Raw genomic sequence first — 26,177 nt, forward strand, 5'->3', positions numbered from 1 at the left:
ATTGTCAAATTCCAACTTCCTCCCAGAGTTTTGTTTTGTTTTTAAACTCACTACAGGTTTTTCACACTGGAAAAAGTGGACGGGGGGAGTAAAAAAGGTGAGAGATGGGGTGGAAAAATCACTCTCTTGCATTTCTTCAATTTTTTTTCCACCAGGAAAAGTGTTTTTTAAAAGAAATTAAAAGTGAGAGTGTGTTACTCACTTTCATGTTTTTAGTTTATTGTAATTAATAAAGGGAAAACACTAAGGCTGTCGATTAATCGCAGCTAACTCACGCGATTAACTCAAAAAAATTAACTTTGATTTAAAAACATCCCAAAATATTTAAATAAATTGTATTCTATTATTGTTTAACAGTGCGATTAATTTTGATTATTTTTTTTAATCATGCAATTAATTGCGAGTAATCTTTTTAATCCCTCGACAGCCCTAGAAAACATCTAACATTTTTAAATGACATTTTAAAAACAAAAATTTCCACTCATTTAGAAAAATATAATTTCAAATGTTTGTGGTAAACAATGATAAAAAAGTGGGAAACTGCAAACAAAATAAAATGTTAATTTTCTTTTGAAATTTTTCATGAAAAAAAACAATATTTTGACCAGCTCTAAATACTTGTAAATGCCAATCCTGAGAAGCAATCCCTGCACCAAATAGCTTATATTCTAAATAGCCAAGACTAGGAGAAAGGGACACATTAAACAAATAGAAGAGTAGAAATGTAGGGACAGAGAAATCCAATATATTAGCCAAAGTCACTCAAGAAGTTTGTGGCAGAGGCGGGAATTAAACCCACATCTTGAGAGAACCATTCTAGTTCACTGTGATTATAAAAATGTCCCAGCCCTATATTACTGCTCCATGGGTGTTACACAATTAAGTACTATTTATACATTGGATCAAATGTTATTCTTCTTTACACCAGTATAAAGAGAGTACGAATATGCTATTCTCTTCAACAATAAAGAAAGGAAAACTGGAGGAAAACATATCAGGAGTTGACTACTTACCAGCTGGGAGAGAGGGAAATGCAGCAATCTGCAGCAAGTTACAAAATGGCTGCTCTAGGGCTTGGCTCTGAAAAATTTAAAGGACCAGCCTCAGAAAGTTATGCTGGAAAGAAAGTTTCTAATTTTGTTGATTCAGGGGGAAAACCTTGCAATGGAGAGGTTTAGTGAGGACTAGAAACCATCCAGTAAGGTGCTCCTGAGGATGGGCTGCTTCTGTGGTGTATCTCAAGAGAGTTACTTTGGATTTACATCCCTGTAACTCAGAGCAGAATCTGACCCAGTGTGTGAATTCCTATTTCCCATTCACAAATGATAATCATTCCACTTTGTCCTTTATTGTTATTTCAAAAACTACATCTTGCAATTAAATCCAATTTCCAATTGCATCCCAACACACGTACATTGTGAAAGAGACTATCACCCTCACATTATGCATCAATGGGATAATATATTCACTTGAAAGCATATAGTCAATCACTGACCAATGGCATTGTTTTCAACATGACCCCCACGGCCATGACATCAGCATTCACATATATAGCAACATTGTTTTGGATCAGTAGGCAATCTCATTGCACATTCCAACTTGCCTTTTGGTAATCTTAGCTGCTTTGTTCAATATCTTCATCCAATAAATTACAAGATCCCTAGCCTCGCAGTTGCACCAACTTTTCAAGCATCTCCGCCATGCACTATCAGAGCTAGTCAGGAATTCTCCGGCTTTTTTTGGTTAGCAAATGTTGACTTGTCGAAACGAAAACAGTTAACAAGAAAAAGTCAGTTTTGACATCTCCCTATTCGACGGTTTTTTTTAAGAAAAAAAAAAGTTTTACAATTGTCCTGTGCTGAAATTTTCAAAACAAAAAGTTTCAGGTGTTTTATTTTGTTTAGAAATTTTAGTTAATTTATACTAAAAAAATTAATAGATAAAAATCAAAACAAAACATTTTGAAAATATCAAAATGAAACTTATTTATTTGAGCATAAGCTTTTGTGAGCTACAGCTCACTTCATCGGATACATCCAGTGGAAAATACAGTGGGGAGATTTATATACACAGAGAACATGAAACAATGGGTGTGACCATTCACACTGTAACAAGAGTGATCAGGTAAGATGAGCTATTACCAGCAAGAGAGCGGGGGGGGAGGGAGGGGGAACCTTTTGTAGTGATAATCAAGGTGGGCCATTTCCAGCAGTTGACAAGAACGTGTGAGGAACAGCGTGTGCGTGTGGGGGGGGAGGGAAATAAACTTAGGGTTTATTTTTGTTTTCTTTGTGTAATGACACATCCACTCCCAGTCTTTGTTCAAGCCTAAGTTAATTGTATCCAGTTTGCAAATTAATTCCAATTCAGCAGTCTCTCGTTGGAGTCTGTTTTTGAAGTTTTTTTGCTGAAGAATTGCCACTTTTAGGTCTGTAACCGAGTGACCAAAGAGATTGAAGTGTTCTCCGACTGGTTTTTGAATGCTATAATTCTTGACGCCTGATTTGTGTCCATTTATTCTTTTACATAGAGACTGTCCAGTTAATGTACATGGCACAGGGGCATTGCTGGCACATGATGGCATATATCACATTGGTAGATGTGCAGGTGAACGAGCCTCTGATGTGGTGTGGCTGATGTGATTAGGCCCTATGATGGTGTCCCCTGAATAGATATGTGGACACAGGTGGCAATGGGCTTTGTTGCAAGGATAGGTTCCTGGGTTAGTGTTTTTGTTGTGTGGTGTGTGGTTGCTGGTGAGTATTTGCTTCAGGTTGGGGGGCTGTCTGTAAGCAAGGACTGGCCTGTCTCCCAGGATCTGTGAGAGTGATGGGTCGTCCTTCAGGATAGGTTGTAGATCCTTGATGATGCATTGGAGAGGGTTTAGTTGGGGCTGAAGTTGATGGATAGTAGCGTTCTGTTATTTTCTTTGTTGGGCCTGTCCTGTAGTAGGTAACTTCTGGGTGCTCTTCTGACTCTGTCAATCCACACAGACACACCCCTTGAACCCCGACCAGAGGTATTCTATCTGCACCCAAGATCCATAACCCTGGAAATCCTGGATGCCCCATCACCTCAGGCACCCTGACAGCAGGATTGTCTGGCTATGTAGACGCCCTCCTCAGGCCCTAGGCTACCAGCACTGCCAGCTATCTTCAAGACACCACTGACTTCCTGAGGAAACTACAATCCATCGGTGATCTTCCTGGGAACATCATCCTAGCCACTATGCATGTAGAAGTCCTCTACACCAACATTTCACACAAAGATGGACTACAAGCTGTCAGGAACAGTATCCCTAATGTCACGGCAAACCTGGTGGCTGAACTTTGTGACTTTGTCCTCATCCATAACTATTTCACATTTGGGGACAATGTATACCTTCAAATCAGCAGCACTGCTATGGGTACCCGCATGGCCCCACAGTATGCCAACATTTTTATGGCTGACTTAGAACAACGCTTCCTCAGCTCTTGTCCCCTAATGCCCCTACTCTACTTGCGCTACATTGATGACATCTTCATCATCAGGACCCATGAAAAAGGAGCCTTTGAGGAATTCCACCATCCCACCATCAACCTCAGCCTGGACCAGTCCACACATGAGATCCACTTCCTCAACACTACGGTGCTAATAAGCGATGGTCACATAAACACCACCCTATACCAGAAACCTACTGACCGCTGTGCTTATTACATGCCTCCAGCTTTCATCCAGACCACACCACACAATCCATTGTCTACAGCCAAGCTCTACGATACAACCTCATTTGCTCCAACCCCTCAGACAGAGACCAACACCTACAAGATCTCGATCAAGCATTCTTACAACTACAGTACCCACCTCCTGAAGTGAAGAAACAGATTGACAGAGCCAGACGAGTAATTAATAAATAAATAAATAAATAAATTTGTTAGTCTCTAAGGTGCCACAAGTACTCCTTTTCTTTTTGCAGTTACAGACTAACACGACTGCTACTCTGTCAAAATGAAACATGTCAACTGACCTGATCCAAAAAAGTTTTTGGATTATTGGTTCATGAACATGTTCAAGACTGAAACTTTTTGTGCCTTTTGGGGATGGGAAATAATTTCGAAAACTCTCACTGCCCTGCTCGTCTCAGTATGCTACCAGATGTTGAACTATGTCAGGAAGTTTCATTTATCAGCTCTTTGTTCATTATTTTATAACCTCTTTACGATGATTTCCCAAGATTATGGTCACATATGTTAAGAAATTTCTTGGTAAGGAAATTACTATGATGCTATTTTGCCAAACTTCAGTTGACTCATTCTTGCCCTAATCTCAGGAATATGAACTGCCGCTGCTTGTAAAACCAGCCACAGCACAGCACTTGCTGAGTGGCTGATTTTTAAAAGAAAAAAGCAATTCACACAGGCATATTATGACACAAGGATTGAATACTAAGGGTAAAATAATATTGTAGAAAAATAAATCTAGAAGAGAAATAATGAGCTATTTCTGGCTGCTGTGTTAGCAAACCCATAGAAAGGAAATGATCCATCAATTTAAAGATTAGCTCTCAGTGCAATCCTGCATTTGACGAGCTAAGAATTTACAGGCTGATACACACACACACATACAGATCACTGTTATATTGATTGTTCAGCGATTGTCCAGCACTCATTCCTTTATTTTTATGTCTTAACAGTCCCAAACAATTTATTTGATTAACACTTATATTACGGTATTGTCAAGACTGAACTATGGTATGTCACACAATAAGTCACTACCTTACAGGTAGACTTGTCTTGCCTTAGGGATAATAAAGATAGCTACCCGACCAGCTGCACCTTGGACAAATGATTAAAAAGACAGAGAACGTTCAAAGATTGCTTGAACTCCGTGACACTTACAGCCCTGGACAAATTCCTCCTGTGATCTTACTTCCTTTTCATGACTTAATATATGAAAATCTATTTTGCTCAGAAATTAATTATTATCATTATTGCAACAGCAGGAGGCCCCCCCCTTAGGAATCAAGCCCCATTGGAGGTCCCCATTATGCTAGGCCCAGCACGCACAAACAATAAAAAAAGACAGTCCCCGTAATCTAAATATATACTATAAATAGAAGTTAATGCAACCCGTTCTTCTACAGTGTATTGTGGAATAACCTAGGTACACGGGACCCTAATTCTTCTGTAACCTAGAGCAGTTATTATAGTGGTGTTGGAGTGCCACTATAATTAAGCATAGACGACTGGTGCCTCCTCATACCAGGCGGGGGGGGCACAATCTAAAGGGGAGGACATGTAACCGCCCCACATGTCTCCTAGGGTTGCCAACTTGTTAATTGCACAAAACCAAACACCTTAGCTCTGCCCTTTCCCCGAGGTCATGCCCCTACCCTTTCCGCGAGGTCCTGCCCCCTACTCACTACATTCCCCTCCCTTGGTGGCTCGCTCTCTCCTACTCTCACCCACTTTCCCTGGGTAGGGGCTGGGGCAGGGGGTTGGGGTGCAGGAGGGGGTGAGGGCTCTAACTGGGGCTGCAGGCTGTGTGGTAGGGCCAGAAATTAGGGGTTCAGGGTGGAGGAAGGGGCTGCGGGTTGAGGCAGGGGGTTCGGGTGTGGGGGAGTGAGGGTTCCATCTGGGGGTGTGGGCTCTGGGGTGGGCTGGGGATGAGGGGTTTGGGGTGTAGGAGGGGGCTCCAGGCTGGGGGTGGGGCAGAGGGGTTCAGAGTGAGGGGGGGGACTCTGGGCTGGGGCAGGGGTTTGGGGTGAAGGGGGGGTGAGGGCTCCATCTGGGGGTGCAGGCTGTAGGGTGGGGCTGGGGATGAGGGGTTTGGGGTGTAGGAGGGGGCTCAGGGCTGGGGCAGAGGGTTGGGGCTCGGGGTTGGGGCACGGACTTACCTCCAGTAGCTCCCGGTCAGTGGTGCAGCGGGGAGGCTAAGGCAGGCTCCCTGACTGTCTTGGCTCTGTACTACGCACCGGGAACAGCCAGCAGGTCTGGCTTCTAGGCAGAGGCACGGCAGGTAGCACTGTGCACTGCTCTCACCTGCAGGCACCACCCCCACAGCTCCCATTGGCCGTGGTTCCCAGCCAATGGGAGTGTGGAGCCGGTGCTCGGGGCAGGGCAGCGCACAGGGCCCCATGCCCTCCCCACCCTGCTTAGGAGCCAGACCTGCTGGGTGCTTCTGGGGTGCAGCGCAGTGCCCTAGGACAGGTAGGGCCTAGTCTGCCTTAGCGACGCAGCATCACCAACCAGAATTTTAACAACCCGGTCAGCAGTGCTGACCGAAGCCACCAGGGTCCCTTTTCGACCAAGTGTTCCGGTTGAAAACCAGACACCTGGTCACCCCAGTGTCTCCCCTGCTCAGTGACCCTCTGCCCTGGGCCCAGCCTTGGGCTGCCTCATTCTCCTCGCCTCACATTACATCCAGAGGAAAAGGGGGGGTTCTCTACTTCTCTCCCTGAGCTTCCCCCTCTCGTTCAGCTGTTTTCCCTGGCAGCCTGAGAGCCTGGCTGGGACAGAGAAACAGCCTGCTCCCTGCCCGGGCTCGGCTGCTGGGGACAGGAGCCAAGCATACCTGGGAGGAGAAGGGATTCGGGCTCATTCAGCCCCTGTCCCTGGCAACAGGGCCTGGTCACAGGGTGGCCCATTGCCTCCCCAGAAGCCTGGGACAGGGGCCAAGTGAGCTGGAATCCCCTCTCCCCCACCGCCCTCTCTCCTGTCAGCATAGAGCATCTTCACCAGACGTGCTGCATGAGTACAGCTGCAACACTGCAGCGCTGCATGTGTAGATATGGCCTTAGTGTCTAGCAAAGTTATGAATTTAAGATCCCAGACTCATCTTTTTGAAAGTGTTGGGCAAGTTCCTTTGAGGATGAGGACTGATAGGTCAGATATAGAGTGATCACCCTGTGAAAAGTGTTCACCCACAGGTGATAGGGTGTTCTTGTCTTTTATCATTTTCCTGTGTGAGTTCATTCAAGAGCATAGTGATCATCTGGTTTCACCACACAGCTGCTAGTGGGGCATTTAGTGCACTGGAAAGACTCATAGACATTAAGGCCAGAAGGGACCATCATGATCATCTAGTCTGACCTCCTGCACACTGCAGGCCACAGAACCTCACCCACCCACTTCTGTAATAGACTCAACCTCTGGCAGAGTAACTGAAGTCCTCAAATCATGATTTAAAGACTTCAAGTTACAGAGAACCCATCATGTACACTAGTTTAAATGTGCAAGTGACCTGTGCCCCATGCTGCGGAGGAAGGTGAACCTCCAGCCCTCCCTCCCCCATGATCTCTACCAATCAGACCCAGGGGAAAATTCCTTCCCAATCCCAAATATGGTGATCAGTTAGACCCTGAGCACTTGGGCAAGACCCACCTGAGAATAGAATTCTCTGCAGTAACTCAGAGCTCAGCCCATCTAGTGTCCCGTCACCTGCTGTTGGAGATATTTGCTACTAGCAGTCACAGATCAGCTGCATGCCATTCTAGGCAGTCTCATCACACCATACCCTCCATAAATTTATCAAGCTCAGCCTTGAAGCCTGTTAATTATTTCTTTTGCCCCCAATGCTCCACTTGGAAGGTTTATCCAGAACTTCACTCCTCTGCTGGTTAGAAACCGTCATCTAATTTCAAGCCTAAACTGGTTGGTGGCCAGTTTATATCCATTTGTTCTTGTGTCAACATTGGCACTTAACTTAAATAACTCCTTCCCTCCATGGTATTTATCCCTCTAATGTATTTATAAAGCGCAATCATACCTCCCTTCAGCCTTCTCTTGGTTAGGCTAAACAAGCCAAGCTCTTTGAGTCTCCTCTTATAAGGTAGGTTTTCCATTCCTGGAATCATCCTGGGAGCCATTCTCTGCACCTGCATGTAGTATTCCAATTTAGGTCGCATCAGTGCCTTGTCTAATGATACTAACACTTCCCTGTCTCTACTGGAAATATCTTGCCTGATGCATCACAGAACTGCATTAGCCTTTTTCATGGCTGCATCACATTGGCAGCTCATAGTCATCCTGTGATCAACCAATACACACAGGTCTTTCTCCTCTGTCACTTCCAACTGATAAGTCGGCAGCTCATAGCAAAAAATTCTTGTTCATAGTCCGCAAGTGCATGACTTCACACTTTGCACTATTAAATTTCATCCCATTTCTATTACTCCAGTTTTCAAAGTCATCTAGATCTTTTTGTATGATATTCCTGTCCTCCTCCATATTGGCAATACCTCCCAACTTTGTGTCATCTGCAAATTTTATTAATGCACTCCCACTTTTTGTGCCAAGGTCATTAATAAAAATATTAAATAAAATTATCCCAAAACTGATCCCTCAGGAACTCCACTAGTAACTTTCCACTAACTTTCCACTTCACCTTTCAGTATGACCCATTGTAGTCTCCCCTTTAACCAGTTCCTTACCCACTTTTCAGTTCTCATATTAATCTCCATCTTCTCCAAGTTAACTAAGAATTTCCCATGTGGAACTGTGTCAAATGCCTTAATGGCATCCAGGTAGATTAGATCTACTGCATTTCCTTTGTTTAAAAAATCCGTTATCTTCTCAGAGAAAGAGATCAGGTTCGTCTGGCATGATCTAGCTTTGGTAAAACCATGTTGTATTTTAACCCAATTACCCATAGGCACCAACTCCGTGGGTGCTCTGGGGCTGGAACACTCATGGAAGCCTCACCGATCAGCTCCTCTCCCTCCTTCCATGGAACCTTCCACCTGCTGGCAGACCCACCCATCAGCACCTCACTCTCCCCCGCCCCCAGTGCCTCCCACCTGCCACGATCAGCTGTTCAGCAGCATGCAAGAGGCGCTGGGGGGAGGTGGAGAAGCGGGGGCAGGTTGTGCTTGGGCAATGGGACAGGAAGAGGTGGGGCAGGGCCTTGGGGGAAGGGGTGGAGTGGGGGCAGGGCCTAGGGTGGAGCTGGGGTTGAGCACCCCAGGGGAAAGGAGGAAGCTGGTGCCTGTGCAATTGTCGTTTACCTCTATGTCCTTAACTACTTTCTCTTTCAAAATTTGTTCCACTATTTTGCATACAATTGAGGTCAAACTAACAGGCCTGTAGTTTCCTGCATCATTTTTCCCCTTTCTTAAAAATAGGTACTATATTAGAAATTACACAGTCATAGGGTATGACCCCTGCGTTTCAGTAAAAATTCTTGCTATTGGGCTTGCAATTTCATGTGCCAGTTCCTTTAACATTCTTGGATCGAGATTATCCAGGCACCTTGATTTAGTCCCATTAAACTGTTTGAGTTTGACTTCCACCTCAGATCCCTCGGCAATTTATTCCAGTGCTCAACCACCCTGACAGGAAGTTTTCCTAATGTCCAACCTAAACCTCCCTTGCTGCAATTTAAGCACATTGCTTCTTGTCCTATCCTCCAAGGTTAAGAAGAAAAATTCTTCTCCCTCCTCCTTGTAACCTTTAATGTACTTGAAACTGTTATCATGTCCCCTCTCAATCTTCTCTTTTCCAGACTAAACAAACCCAGTTTTTTTCAATCTTCCCTCATAGGTCATGTTTTCTAGACCTTTAATCATTTTTGTTGCTCTTCTCTGGACTTTCTCCAATTTGTTCACATATTTCTTGAAATGTAGCGCCCAGAACCAGAAACAATACTCCAGTTGAGGCCTTGTTGGTTTGGTGCCTATTTGATGAAGAAATCAGTCAGCTATCACATCTAGGAAAATCTGGGTTTTCCAGTTATTAGTAGCACTTGTCCTCCAATCTATATCTGAGAAATTAAAGTCTCCCATACTCACACAATTCCCAGTAGTATTTATTTCTTTAAAAATATTAGAGAGGTCACTATTCAAATCCAAATCAGATCATGGGGGTCTGTAGCCTACCCCATGCATTATCCCTGGGGAACCTCTTCCCCAAAGTGATTTTGACCCAAGCAGATTCTGTTTTATCCATTCTGTCACTTCTAATTTCTTTATAGTCTACCTCATCATTAATATACAATGCTGCTCCACCACCTGTAACTTTATTTCTGTCTTTTCTGAACAGCACATATCCTTCAATAGCTGCACTCTAGTCATGACTACTGTTCCACTCTGTTTCTGTTATCGCTATAATATCTGGTTTCACTTCCTGTACCAGTCATTCTAGTTCCTTCATTTTGTTACCCAGGCTTCTTGCATTGGTATACAAACATCCTAGTTGTTGCTGCTTGGCTTCGCCCACTTTCATTGCCCAATTCAGTACAGTCATTCTACTGCTAGTAACGCCTACCTGACTGTTGGCTTCATTAGTACTGGCACTGTCTTTCCTCTTAATGTTCATTCTCCTACCCTCTGCTGTTCCTTTCTCCATTGCTGTATCCTTTCTTTCTTGATTTTCCTCCTGGTCAATATTAGAATCAGGGGTGGAGATTACATGAGCATCTCCCAACTGTCTCCCCTGAGTTCCTAGTTTAAAGTTCTTTTAATCATTTGTGCCATCCTCCATCCCAGAAGTCTATTTCCCTCCCTACTCGTTCCATGAGAACAGTCCTCTGTCCATGAATATCTCCCAGTGGTTGAACATCCCAAAGCCCTTCTTATAGTACCACTGCCTGGGCCATCTGTTGATCATCATAATCTTGTTTTGTCTTCATTTTCCTCCTATAGGGACATGTAGAATCCCACTGAAGATCACCTGAGTCTCCAGTTCTTTAAGCATCTTCCTCGTCTTGGCATAGTCTCCCATGATATCTAGCTGTATCATTTGTTCCCATGTGAAGGAAAATCAGTGGATTCTTTCCTGCTCCCATTAGGATCCTCCTCAGCCTCAGGTCCATATCCCATATCTTAGCTCCTGGCAGACAGCACACCCTTCTGTTTTCCGGATCAGCACTGGTGACAGGCCTGTCTGTTCTTCTTAGTAAGGAGTCATCACACATGTACCTTGTCCCTCTCACCGACAGAAGATGGTTCAATAAAAGATATTACCTCACCCCTTTTGCCTTTCTAATATCCTAGTCTAACATGGCTACAACAATACTGTATACAAATATAGAATTAGTCATTGTTTTAAAATGACATCTATAATTTTTAGAACAATCATTTCCTGTCAGGAAACAAACTTTCCTATAATATTTCATTCCAATTTTGCCATCAGGGGAAATTTTACTGTTGATCTCAGTGCGAAAAGTTTCAGGTGCTCCAAATTCCATATTTTATATTGTGTCTCACAGGTATAGTGGTTGTAAATGCAACACACAGGTCACTGCAATAAATGTAGAACACATGATTGGTGCTTGGTGCAGTAGTATTATGCATGAAAATATACAGAAGTTTCAGAGTAACAGCCGTGTTAGTCTGTATTCGCAAAAAGAAAAGGAGTACTTGTGGCACCTATATGTATATGTATATAAGTATATGCCACATAGAAATAACAGAAAAGGTTAGTGATTCCTGTGGTAGACTCTTACTTGATGCTGTCATAGTCTGTCATGTGATTGTGCAAAGAGGCAGAAATACAGCCCAGATTGAATTAAAAGTCTGTTTGACAAAGAGGAGAAAGTTTCCAAAAATATACAACTCTGTGTATTGATGCATAAATCAAGTGGCTGGCCAAGGGCAAGGAACAGATGCCAGATGTCCAGGCTTTTAGATCTATCAGTGTTCTCATAGGGCTTGATCTAAAGTTCATTGAAGTCAATGGAAAGACTCCCAGGCTTACGTAAGCTTTGGCTCAAGCAGTATAACCATTGATCTTGAGCTATTACCGAGTGTGGAATCTGGATGGAGTAACTTTGAAGTGATGACACACATTTCCTTTGAACAGCGCTAAATATTTAAGCAGAGAGGATGGTACAGAGCAGCTCTTCTTCCTCCCTGAGGGCTCTAAAGATTAATCGTGTCAAGCCTCTTCTTATTCAACATTTCCTTGAGTCTGAGGAGTCATGATACAGCATGAGCAGCAGCAGCTGCTCTGCATCTCCTTTTTACTGGATCTGGCATGGAGCGATCTCCTTGCTCTCATGATGAATTATGAGCCTGGAAAACAGCTGGCTGACTTTGGCTCAGGGCAGATTAGAGTAGGAGGGTCTGATGGTTGCCAGTTAATGATCCCCTTTGCTCAAGTTTGTGACCACTCCCTCATTTGAGGTTGTCTGCTTTCCTGTTATCAAAGAGATTTCCAATTTGTGGATGTTTCTAGACTCTTCTCTGCTCCTGGATCCCCAGATAGCAAGGGTGACTATAAATATTTCCTCTGATTGTTGGCAGGACCCTATTTCGCTACCACAGGAAAGGGTAGTATTATTATCTCCATTTTACAGATGGGCAGCTATGGCACAGAGAGACTAAATGAAAGGTTGTCCAAGGTCATATAGAGGCAGGGGCAGCAGAAGCTTCCGAGCAGTGTGTGGGGGGGGACATACTGGCACCCAAACTATGGCCCCACCCCCGCGTCCCCACCTTTGCACTGCCCCTTCCCCCCAAGGCCCCACTCGCTCACCATCCCTCCCCCACCAAGGTCCCTCCCCCACACCACCTCTTCCTCCAGGGCCCTGCCCTCACCCGATCATTCCTCTTTATATCTGGTAAAAAGAGGTGGGGCCACGGCCCCTTGACCCCGCTGTTCCAGCACCCCTGCACAGAGGACCTGGAAACTGAATTGAACCTGGGTCTCCTGTATCCTAGTCCAAAGATATAATCCCTTAATTGAATCCTGGCTTCTATGATGCAGACCTCATTATGATTATTCATGTCTCCATTCGCTCCAAGATAGGCTGCTGCAACATGTCATCCTTGGAGCCGATCCAGAAACTTCACCAAATGAAGAACACATCCACTTGCCGAGTGAGCAGGTCAGACAGGTAAAATCATATTACACCCGTGCTCTATACTATGCACTGTACTGATGAAATTTAGAACTGATCAAGATTTTTTTTTTGAATGAAAGGAGCTGTAAACCTGACATAACTGGCCAATTTATCCAAATGTACGGCTCTTTTGCGTTGCTTCAATGACACAAGGCAGCTGGAGCCTACGAGTCCCAATATCTCCATTTTACAAGGACTGAAGGTACTGTACTTGGCATTTTAGTGCAAATGGCTAATGCAGATAATACTTGTTATAACTGTTTCTAACTGGAATTCTTCCCAGTGCTAACATTCTCCACCTGCTGTCCAATGCCACTGAAAAGATGTGAAAGTCTTCAAAGGAAAATCACACAAATAATTGACATACAATTCTCAGCCTTACAACCCAAAGGTTCCTGATCAGTGACAAACACAGCAGCACTGACAGGAAGTGGCTTTGGATAATTAATCTGTGTTCCATTCTAGTGATAACAGTAAGCAAAGATCACTAAGGGCCAGACTCCAATACCCTTTCTCATGCTGCATGGTACCTAACTTCATAGAAATGTAGGGCTGGGAGGGACCTTGAGATATCATCTAGTTCTCCACAAGCCCCGAGGCAGGACCAAGTATACCTATACCGTCCCTGACAGGTGTTTGTCCAAGCTGTTCTTAACAGTTTCCATTGATGGGGATTTTCTCAGAAGCCTATTCCAGTGCTTAACTAGCCTTATAGTTCATGCAAAATGAAGTCAATGGGACAGTCTATAGAGTAAGGTACTATTCAACATGAGAAAGGGTTTGGCCCTAACATCAGAATTTGGCCCTAAAACTGAATCCCATTGTATTTTAACACTTGGCATGTGCAAATGTCCTGTGTTATTCTACACCTGCATGAGTTTAAAAATCCCTACCTGTTCCATAGACAAGCACCTCCATAAGTATATTAGTTTTCACATTTATCGTGGGTTCAGATGTTAAACAGCTGAGGATTATCTAAGGATGTACAGATGTTTGCTAGTTGTGGATGCTGGTGTATGTGGGTGTGATCTCTCAAGCAGAAATGTGAAAGCCAGCCTAACAAAGTTTACTCAGGGCTTGTCTTCACTACCAGGGTAAGTTGACCTAAGTTATGCTACTCCAGCTACGTGAATAAAGTAACTGGAGTTGACTTAGCTTAGATCAACTTACCCCGGTGTCTTCACTACACTGCATCAATGGGAGGCACTCTCCAGTTGACTTCCCTTTCTCTTCTCGGACAGCTGGAGTACCGGGGTCAACCAGAGAGCACTCTGCCGTTGATTTAGTTAGTCTTCACTAGACCCGCTAAATTGACACCCGCTGCATCGATTGCAGCAGCGTAGATCTCCTCCTGTAGTAAAGACAAGCCCTTTGTGAGGTTCTCTGCAATACAAGTAATCCATCGCTCTTTCAAGGTTTAATTGCAATGCTCAGAAAGAGGCAAGCATGCTGCATTACATGTGAAGTGGCTCCTTAACTTTGAATGGTCCTTTACAATATGTCCTAACTACTTATGCTAAACTATCTGTTGATTGATCTTGTATTTAGCTGTGAAACTCTGAGTACCTTTCCCAGACCTGGGGAAGAGCTCTGTGTAGCTCAAAAGCTGGTCTCTCTCACCAACAGAAGTTGGTCCAATGAAAGGTATCACCTCACCCATCTTGTCTCTCTAATTCCATATTTGTTAATTATGGGTGAAAAACACAGACATTTAGATTATTAATTATTAGTAGTACGGCAGTATCACCTAGGAGCCATAGTCATGGACCAGGACCCTATTGTGCTAGGCACTGTAGAAACAGAACAAAAAGATGGTCTATACCCTGAAGAACTTGCCACCTAAATAGACAAGACAGAGACCGTGTGGGGGAAGAGATAGAACATACAAACAGAGTGAACAATGATGGTAGCAAACATCATGTTAGTTCCAAGATTAGAGTCAAAAGAATATTTAACAACCTGTATATGCAGCTCTGTAGGGTCAAATTCTACTCTCATTTACACTGCTAGAAATCCAGAGTAATTAAGTTAAAGTCAATGTTGTTACCCTGCCCGTGATCAGGAAATGAGTACTGGGCTCCCATAGCTACACTGTGTGAACAGAGGCTTCCTTACAAGGGGACTTTGTAGCTCCAAGACTCTTCTTGATCTGTGGTTTGGGGGAAGAATCAACATGGAGGGCAAACCCCATCCCCTCCATGGCATGACTTGGAGTCAACTTTGTGAGGGGAACCTCAAAGATCTTTTCTTACCGTTTGCTCCCTCCTGTGGTATATGTCCAGAGCACGGGAATCCACATCAAGATTCTCAAGCCATGAGGGGAGGGGAAGTTAATTATCCAGGAAGAAGGATGTATAAAATTGTGGTACCATTTGCACACTAAAGCTGCCTTCCCACTTATCACTTCATCAACAGATTTAATACCATAGAGCAGGAAAGCATGATTCAGAGTCCTCATACCCATCTCCAGTCATAGGGCCAAGTACAGCACTCTGCACTGAAGTCAAAAGTCCTACTGAAGATAATAGGGCCAAGATTTTCAAAAGGGACTTGTAATTTTGGGTGTCTCAGTTTGCAGGCTCCCAAGTAAAAAAGCACCTGATCTTTAGTGCAGAACCACTCTCTGAACATCAGGGCTCTTTGAGGTATCTCACACTGAGGATCCAAAAACGGAGAGTCTCAAAATAATTAGTTGCTTTTCAAAATCTCAGCCTGGAATCTTAACCTGAATAAAGGACTGCAGGATTTTTCCCAAGGTCTGTTATTTTGCACTGGTCTCAAGGGGAAAAAAGAAAAAGAGAAAGAGCATTACTCCTCAGAAAAAATGAATATTGAAATCAATATTCTGAGAATTTCATTAGAATCCTGGGGCGATTACATTTCTAAACAGTTCATATTGGAACCTGATGAGTTCTCAATCCCAATTCCATCAGCTCTTTTTTGTTCATTCAAATCAGCTGTCAGGAGCTTATAAGTATCTTCATTCTAAAAAATACAATTTGCTCATTAGAGCTGATACACAGAAATATGCAGTCCAGTATTGCAAAATTCTGATTTTAAAGAAGTTAAGTGTTTTCTTCATGCTTGAGTAGATCAGACAATATCAAGGAGAGCATGTTGGCATCATCCTTGAAATACAATGTGGCATTTTTGCTGATTAAAGGATAAAACTCCCTTTTAATTTAAAAGTCACAGTCATTTTCTAAAAGTGCAGGGATTTGATCACTTGCTTTGACAGAATTTGACAGATCTTATAGACAAAAGAAGGCTCAGATTTAGTTTCAAATATAGTATTAAATACTGTGGGTGAATTCCTGAGTGGATTACCTCCTTTGATCAAATGGAGGTGCTCCTATGAGGTCAGTATTACATTGCTTACTAATCTTTTCCAGTATCTCAACTTTATGGTCAAGTGAAGTGTTGGTCTCACCAAAGACAGCCAGCAACCTGCATATGTTTTAGATTCTTGGTTTGAAGCTGTAGGACCAGAGCATCAGCTTGTGTTCAGAAGTGCAAAGTAGCTGTACAGCTACCCTAAAGGGGCAGCTGAGGATTTCCCTACATCAGAGAATCCTTGAATGGCATAAAGCTGGTGTAACCAACTGCTCCCCTCCCACCCTGTTTCAGCCCTAGGATTGGGGGAGCGGAAAAGTGGCTTAGAGCCTGACTGTGGAACAACTGAAGATTCACCCCCTCAGTCTTCTCTTCTGTGTTAATTGCACTAACATGGAGGCAGAAATGTCAGACATAGCCACAAATTCTTGTATAGCTGGTAGAACTGCATCTGAAGAGCAACCACCGATCAGAGCAGGCCATACAGTTAAATCTCTATCTAGCTTATGTGGACTGCTTCACTTCATGACAATCTCTTCAGGAAGATTGGAGGGGCAGAAAGGAAAGATGCCAAGACCCACTGTTACAAGTCCATGTGCTTTAGACAATAGGCCATTACTATATTCTGGAGAACTCTGGTCGTTCAGTTCCAGAAACACAATTTGAGGTAAAGAAAAATCTTCCTTAACTGGCAGCACTAGTAGGTCCTTTATTCCATCTGAGGGTCACCTACTAGAGAGTGACATGATCAGATGCACACACACGCCTGCACACATACAGCCAGGGAATTAGTCCACTTGTGTGTCCCCTCCCTGATCCATCTCAGGTGGTTTGAAGCTCAGGAGTAAATTCTCTGGTGGGCCAGTCTGCATTTGAAAACTAAAACAGAAAACCTAACCAGTGACAACAAGCATCCCTCTAGACAGGAAACCAGTGTGTGATGCCCAGGTGATCCATACAACTCTGCAAAAGGCTGTTACTCACTGGCAACTCTGGGCCCAACCCTGTCGTCCTTTTTAACCCAGTAATCCCCATGATTCTTCAATGAGAGCTTTGTCTGAGTAAAGACTGCAGGATTGGGCCCCACTGTTGCTGAAGATACATATCTTGGTAACAGCACTTTGTGCTGTACCTGTTCGGATAATGCTCCTAAACCTCTAGGGGCAGATTCCAGGTGCTCCACTCAGCTCACCTGAGGAGTGTGGTAGGGCGGGGCATAGGTGGCTTTCCACCACCTTTCTACAACTAAGTCCGCCAATCCTGGGTTTGGACAGGGATTGAACCATCTCCTAGTGCAAGTTAGAGCAGCCTGGGCCAAAAGTATAGTGTATTTAGTCTATGAAGATGCATCACTAGCAGTTTCAAGTTACACCATGTGTTCCAGATGCTAACTGGAAGAGAATCTGCCATATGATGCCCAAATGGGAGAAGGTTAGAAAGTTTAAAAAAAGGGGGATGGGTGAGATGAAGAAACCCACTGTCTGATGTTCAAACATTTGGTTGATCTCTGTATGTCGCCTCCCTCACTTAAAAAAATGAATTCCGTGCAGCAAAAACAAATAACTAGCAGGGCTGAAAGAACGAGACGATTCTACAGGTTCAAGAGAGATCTGAACAATTGATACTCTTGATGTTTAACGGCAAAAAAATTAGTTAACAAATAATTTCATCAAAGGCTAGCTTGGTTTAAATGAAGTATTGCTGCTTATAGTGCTTTGGATTTATACTTTCAGACTCATTTAAATCCAAATTTACTTCAAAGAACATTGCTGAAAAGAATGCATTGCCCTGCCCCACATCTTCCCCCCCAGCCCCTCCACTGACCTTTAAGCAGAAGAATTATTCTGGTCATCCACACAATTAATTCACAAAACTGAATCTGTTCATTTGCTCAGTCTTCTTCGGGGCAGGTTTTCACAGTGGCTCCAACTGTTCCAGCTTCACGCATCTAAAACTATTGTGAAGAGAGGGTTGACATAGCTGTATATTTTGGATGCCATATCAAAGGGGCGGTGAAGATTCTCATCTCAGAAAAGAGGTAAAATTTTGTTAGGTTTTCTTGATTCATGCTGTTACCACGATTGAGGTTCCATGCTTTGATGACTTTCAAATGAGATTGTTATGAGGCAGAGTTCTGTTGGATCTGTTTCAAGCACATACAGAAATATTAGCTTGAACCTTTACTTGCAATAGGGCTTTCACAGTAAATTAATCCCTTTCTTACATTGTTACTGCACAGAGGCTGCTATTTATATTCCATAGAAGATTGTACTGTTAAATTTCAAAATAATGCAGCAAGTTGGTTCTGGCTATTGGACAATCCTATTTTCTTGACTGCTGTCTGCTCTTTGTATTGTGAAAGGTGTTTCGTAAAGATAAGTTGCATTATATAAATCTATGTTATGAATGGGTTAGAAAAGATACAAATAAGAAAAGGAAGATGTGCCATTTATGTATAAAGGTTGGTCTGGAAATTGCAGAGAAGGGCGTTGTTCGAAGAATTATGGCTGAGATAAAACTACAGGGTAAAATCCTGGCCCCATTAAAGTCAATGGCAAAACTCCCACTGACTCCAAGGGAGCCAGTACTCCGAATAATGGATAACAACAAAAAATAATAAGTAGGTAACTGAATTTGCTACAAATTGAATAACAGAGGCCGATAAAATAAGAAGTTGAAGAGAGAATACAAATAAAAAAGGGCTGAAACCCTTAGAGTAATGGGAAACATTGACAAAGTTAAGCATAATATGGGATTATACTTAAATTGCAAAGTGTAAGAACCACATTTTCAAAAGAGCTTTGCACCCAACCATTGCCATTTAAACATCCAAATAAGTAGCCAGATTTTCAAAAGGTTGTATCTCCTACTTTGGCACTTAAAGTGGTCATTTTTCCAAATGCTAGATTCTGAGCATATCTGAAAATCTGGCCATTTCAATTAGGCTCCTAAAATTTGTCCCTATATAGAGGGAGAGATACACCTTAATCGTATTATTCAGATCAAGATCCAGAGTAGGCCGGTTACTCAATGAGGGGGGAAAGACAATAACAGAAAATGTGTAAATGGCAGCAGTGCTTAATGACTTCTTTGTTTTGGTTTTCACCAAGAAGGTTGGTGGCGATTGGATGTCTCACTTAGTGAATGCCAGTGAAAATGAGGTAGGATCAGAGTCTAAAATAGGGAAAGAACAAGTTAAAAATTACTTAGACAAGTTAGATGTCTTCAAATCACCAGGGCCTCATGAAATGCAGCCTAGAATAATTAAGGAGCTGACTGAGGAGATATCTGAGCCATTAGCAATTATCTTTGAAAAGTCATGGAAGATGGGAGACATTCCAGAAGACTGGAAAAGAGCAAATATAGTGCCCATCTATAAAAAGGGAAATAAGGACAACCTGGGGAATTACGTCCAGTCAGCTTAACTTCTGTACCCGGAAAGATAATGGAGCAAATAATTAAGCAATCAATTTGCAAATACCTAGAAGATAATAAGGTGATAAATAGCAGTAAGCATGGCTTTTTCAAGAACAAATCATATCAAACCAACCTGATAGCTTTCTTTGACAGGGTAACAAACCTTGTGGACAGGGGGGAAGCGGTAGATGTGGTATATCTTGATTTTAGTAAGGCTTTTGCTACTGTCTTGCATGACTTTCTCATAAACAAACTAGAGAAATACAACCTAGATGGAGCTACTGTAAGGTGGGTGCATAACTGGTTGGAAAATTATTCACAGAGAGTAGTTATCAGCGGTTCACAGTCATGCTGGAAGGGCATAATGAGTGGGGTCCCACAAGGATCGGTTCTGAGTCTGGTTCTGTTCAATATCTTCATCAATGATTTAGATAATGGCATAGAGAGTCCACTTATCAAGTTTGAGGATGATACCAAACTGGGAGGGGTTGCAAGTGCTTTGGAGGATAGGATTAAAATTCAAAATGATCTGGAAAAGCTGGAGAAATGGTCTGAAGTAAATAGGATGAAAGTCAATAAGGATAAATGCAAAGTACTCCACTTAGAAAGGAACAATCAGTTGCACACATACAAAATGGAAAATGACTGCCTAAGAAGGAGTACTGCGGAAAGAGATCCGGGGATGCATTAGCAGGAGTATTGTAAGCAAGACACGAGAAGTAATTCTTCCACTCTACTCCATGCTGATTAGGCCTCAACTGGAGTATTGTGTCCAGTTCTGGGCACCACATTTCAGGAAAGATGTGGACAAATTGGAGAAAGTCCAGAGAAGAGCAACAACAATGATTAAAGGTCTAGAAAAAATTACCTATGAGGGAAGATTGAAAAAAATGGTTAGTCTGGAGAAGAGAAGACTGAGAGGGAACATGAGAACAGTTTTCAAGTACATAAAAGGTTGTTACAAGGAGGAGGGAGAAAAATTGTTCTTCTTAACCTCCGAGGATAGGACAAGAAGTAATGAGTTTAAATTGCAGCGAAGGTGGTTTAGGTTGGACATTAGGAAAAACTTCCTAACTGTCAGAGTGGTTAAGCACTGGAATAAATTGCCTAGGGAGGTTGTGGAATCTCCATCACTGGGGATTTTTAAGAGCAGGTTGGACAAACACCTGTCAAGATAATAGTTAGTCTAGCCTTGAGTGCAGGGGACTGGACTAGATGACCTCTCGAGGTCCCTTCCAGTTCTATCATTCTAGGTCTCCAAAATCAGGTGTTTGGATCTGGGATTTTGGAAAGCTAACTATAGAGAAAGGATCAAATGTAAATGTCAGATCTGGATCAGGGTGCTTGGATCTGAATTTTGAAACAGGGCCATATAAATTTATTTAAAGTAAAATTGAATGATATTTAGTAGTTTGACAGGAGAGTTGTAGATTGTTCCAACAGATTTAACATTGGATAATGCTTAGAAATGGAGCTAAAATGCGGGGGAAAGAACTAAATTCTGAAGTGTTGAACTCCAATTAATAGAAACTTTTCTACTCTACCTTTGTATAAAAGACCGGAGAATAGAATCTGCTCTATGGTGCCACTGTGTAAGGGTATGGGGAAGAAAAAATATACTCCTATTCCAGATGAACAGAAACTATTCTAAGGAAGGGGTTGAGAGTGTTTTGCTCAATTCTAATTTCCTTCTTTTTGTGTGTTGTGATTAAATATGAAGATGGGGAAGGTACATCAGAGGAAAAGAACAATAATTCAGGAACTTGAGGTAGAAAACCATACAAAGACAACTATGTAAAAGTGGGGACAAGGTAAATTGGCTGACATGGGGCATTTGCAATAGAATTCAGCACCTTTTGCCTCTATATCCCCAGTCTCAGTCTAGCTTAGATCAATAGTAACTGAAAATATATGCTGTGGCACAGCTGTTAAGCAATCTATAGGATATGAGTTTGGCAGTCATGGTCCAAAATCACAGAGTACCAGAAACCATTACCCGCAGGTGACACTAACTAGCAGTTATCTCAACAGAGAATGAACAGCCTAGTGAAGGTGCACTAGTGGGCATCCCCTTGCCAGGGCTACCCCTACACCCCCCCCCCACATTATGAGAATGGAGTGGGAACTTTCTGCTGCAGTCCTGTTCTGCTAGGAGGTGTGTAACAAGTGAAGCCATGTGGCTGGTAATGTCAAAATCAGTTCTGAGGCCAGTGCAACACACTGTGATGTGATGTTCACTTCCTCCACCCCCATGGGGAGAGCCTTTACAAGACCTAGGCACCACTTAACTCCTACAAAATAGGGCTCATGCCTTGTGATGATTCACTCCTTAGGGGTGGATTTCAACCCTGGAGAACAAATTGTGAAAGAAGACATTGCTCTGTGGGATCCCTAGGTAACAAAATATGAACCAGTTCCTAGCCCAGTCAAAAGAAAACCTTTAATCTTTAATTCTAAACAATAAACATTTTGTTTAAAAAACTAAACTGACTTTTATGGTGTATTAAAGCAGGCTCAAAACTGGTCGATAGTCCTGTAGAAGGGTCTTCCCCCAGCAGTGCCATACATGATGATTTTAGCAAGATGGGCAGCTCTAGAAGGCTAGTCTCAGTTGCAGTCTCAAACTTCTTTGTCAAATTGATTTCATAGTCCATTGTTTGTGAGAAGTGCTTCTCATTCACAACTGCTAGGTTGAGCAAAGTGAGTGCAATTTTCTTGTGTGACCCTGAAATGATGAATGAGGAGGAAGAAAATAGGAAACAGAAGAAAAGAATTTGGAAGAAAATGCTCTGTGGCAGGTTATTAAATTATTTTCGGTCACCTTGACCTTCTCATCTTTATACAGTGCAGCTCAGTTCATCTCCCCATGCTTTGTTGTCCAGTTATAAACCTCAGAAAGGTTGAATGCACAAGAGCTAATGATGTTGTAATACTTATTGCCATTTTTCTCTAACCAGTGATGTCAGCAATCCTCACTGTGTGCCACTCTGCTGTTATTGACCTACCTCACCCTTAGATGCTCCAGTCCCCATTCAGAAGCAGTCAAACAGTGGTATGTATGACCCATCGGTAAGTGGATGTGATGTAAATGCCTCACAGGCCCAGCGGTACCACAATATAAAAGGGCAGACACCGAGCAATGTGTCTACATTCAGGGTTCAGGAGTCCCGAGTGAGTCTTAGATGCTCCTGGTCGTCTTCAGTGTCAGTAAACTTTCCCCAAAAGACCCCTCCGGTGCCCGCTTCTGCCACTTGCTGCAAAGCCATACAAAGCGACAATTCCCTACTTAGCTAGCTACAGCCTCCCTCCTTATTCCCAGTGCAAGGTCACAAGCACCAGTACTAACGGCCCCATACAACTCTGGGCAGCAGGGATACTAGGTCCAGCACCGGTTTGTCCTTCCAGGTGATCCCTCCCTGGCACAGTGCTCCTCCTGGCTTCTGTCCTGGGGCGTTCCTTGTCAGCTACTCTGTCCTTCCTGATCTTAGGGCAAGTTCTTAGATTCTTCACTGTGTGAGGGCCTGCTTGCTGTAGCCCTCCTGTCTGTAGCGCCAGACACACGTGCCCTGTCGCTCTTCCTCTCTCTTTGCCCCTGGAACAATCAGCACTTCCTCTGCCTCAGGACAAGGTTTTAAAGGGGCCATGCTCTTTTAACCCCAGGAGGGTTAAAAAAAGTAAGGCCTGCTCCTGGAAACTGTCTGCATGTTAGTAAGTCTCGCTGAATTCAGTGGGACTATTCCTATGTGCAAGTGTCTACAGAACTGTGTCGTAAGTGATCTACGTAGGCCACAGTTCTGCAGACTTGCACACAGGAGCAGTATGGTGTATCATCACCTATTATACAGCTATAGCCCTGTTTTAATAAACAGTATGTAAGCAGTGTGTTCCTTTGTACACTGCTAATAGTAACAATGGCCCAGATTCAGCAAACCACATAAGCAAAGTTCAAGAGACTGGGTGAAATCCAGACCCCCAGTGGGAGTTAGTTTTGCCATTGTCTTCACTGGGATCAAGATTTCACAGGTTTCAGAGTAACAGCCATGTTAGTCTGTATTCACAAAGAGAAAAGGAATACAGTGGCACCATAGAGACTAACCAATTTATTTGAGCATAAGCTTTTGTGAGCTACAGCTCACTTCATCAGATGCATACTGTGGAAAGTGTAGAAGATCTTTTTATATACACACAAAGCATGAAAAAATACCTCCTCCCACCCCACTCTCCTGCTGCTAATAGCTTATCTAAAGTGATCACTCTCCTTACAATGTGTATGATAATCAAGTAGGGCCATTTCCAGCACAAATCCGGGTTTTCTCACACACACACACACACACACACCCCGCACACACAAACCCACTCTCCTGCTGGTAATAGCTTATCTAAAGTGACCACTCTCCTTACAATGTGTATGATAATCAAGGTGGGCCATTTCCAGCACAAATCCAGGGTTTAACAAGAACGTCTGGGGGTAGGGGGGTAGGAAAAAACAAGGGGAAATAGGTTATCTCGCATAATGACTTAGCCACTCCCAGTCTCTATGAATGTTATAATTCTTGACATCTGATTTGTGTCCATTTATTCTTTTACGTAGAGACTGTCCAGTTTGACCAATGTACATGGCAGAGGGGCATTGCTGGCACATGATGGCATATATCACATTGGTAGATGTGCAGGTGAACGAGCCTCTGATAATGTGGCTGATGTTATTAGGCCCTGTGATGGTGTCCCCTGTAACTCCTGCTCCCCTAAAGTATCCACAAGGCTGTTGGGGAGAGGGGGTTGGGTCTCTGCCAAGGATCGTATGCAGCTCTTTGTAAAAGCGGCATATCTGGGGCTCCACACCAGAGTGGCTGTTAGCCCACCTTGCCTTCTGGTATGCCTGCCTCAGCTCCTTGGCTTTCACGCAGCACTGCTGCGTGTCCTTCTTGTAGCCCTTCTCCACCAAGCCCCGAGCGATCTACTCGTAAATATTGACTTTTCTACAGCTGGATCAGAGATGTACCTGCACATCCTCTTCCCTCAACAGACCCAGGAGATCCAATACCTCCTGTGTTCTCCAGGCAAGAGTGTGTCTGCAGCGTGTACTCGGCTTGGCCACCTGGGCAGTTGCTAGACATGTTCGCGAGTTGCCAGGTGAGCTCTCCATGTCGGGAAAACAGAAAATGGAACTTCAAAAATTTGCATGGCTTTAATAGGGAGAGGTGTGTACCTGGCCACTGGGCAGCAGAGTTCAAACTAGTGACCAGAGTGGTCAAGGTGGGGCATTGTGGGACATTTCCTGGACACCAGCAAAGTCAACGTAACACAGTGTCTGCACTGCCACTGCATCAACCTAAGCCCTACACTTCTCGCAGAGGTGGTGTTAAGTCCACTTAGCAGGCGAGTTATGTCAGAGGAAGTGACATTTTAGTGTAGAAGCTTACACAGTTAGGTCAATGTAAGCTGCTTTATGTTGCCCTAACTCTGTAGTGTAGACCAAGCATGAGACCCAGCATTTGATTTTCACTTTCCTGCTTGATTTTTAAACCATCAATAACGTTGCTATCTAATGAGCAACAAAATATTGCTTAATATTGGCAATGCTCAACTCCTCTTCTGCATTCTAAATAAGGTAATATGGCAGTTTCAAAGGATTCAGCTTTTACACACACACACACACACACACACACCCCTACTTAGACTCGGCAATGTTAATCTGTATACAGAGGAAGATCAGTGTAAGCTCAAGAGAGAAAAGGGCCAGATCCTAAGCTGATAAAAACTGTCATAGCTCCATTGAGGTAATGTTTTTAGTCACTGGGGATAAACAGATTTACACCAACTGAGGATCTGGACCAAAGGAAAATAAATATTTGGATCCTGCCTAGATTTGAGATCCTATATAATTTTATTTAAGAGATTAAAGCAAAGAATTAATCAGAAGAATGACCTTTCTAATATAAAGCTCCAAACAGTTCCTTGTGCAGTAATTAATCTTTCTTTGAGTTCACTAAGGTTCATGTGTACTATTTTATGTAAGGATGTTTTATGTCTTATTCCATTGTACATTATAACTTTGCTTTATTTCTCCCTATGTTTGTTCACACACATGGCGTTGACATTTGACAACAGAAAGTTGTAATGTTTTGTGGCAAAATATGGCAAAGTACAGTGTATCTAATTTCATTGTGCCTTATTTGGTTGCATGCTTTCAGGACAACCAGAAAACTGTCTTATGGCTTTTGACTTATTACACTGAGTATTATAATTTAGGCCCAGTGAAATATTTTACTTGAAATTATAAATGTGTGTGTGAGTGAGAGAGAGAGAGAGAGAGAGAGAGAAAGGGGGGGGGGATTATTCCTGCAATACTTTTGGAAGATCTTATTGTATTTATGTTTATATATCATTGAGGACCAGGGATCGTCAGTAGCACTGGAACGCCTTTTTATAGGGGGGGGGGTGCTGAAAGCCAGAAAAACTATCCCCAAACTTTTTACCTCATTCCCCCCCCGCCCCAGAGCTGAGGTTGGGAGTAGGGCCATGTCTCCAGGAGTGGGGGACAAGGACAGGGATAAGGGGGCCAAGGCTGGGAGCAGGCACAGGGCCAGTAGTGGAGCCCTGCCTAC

This window comes from Caretta caretta, chromosome 3, assembly GCF_965140235.1.
Source record: "Caretta caretta isolate rCarCar2 chromosome 3, rCarCar1.hap1, whole genome shotgun sequence".
NCBI classification, from domain to species: domain Eukaryota; kingdom Metazoa; phylum Chordata; order Testudines; family Cheloniidae; genus Caretta; species Caretta caretta.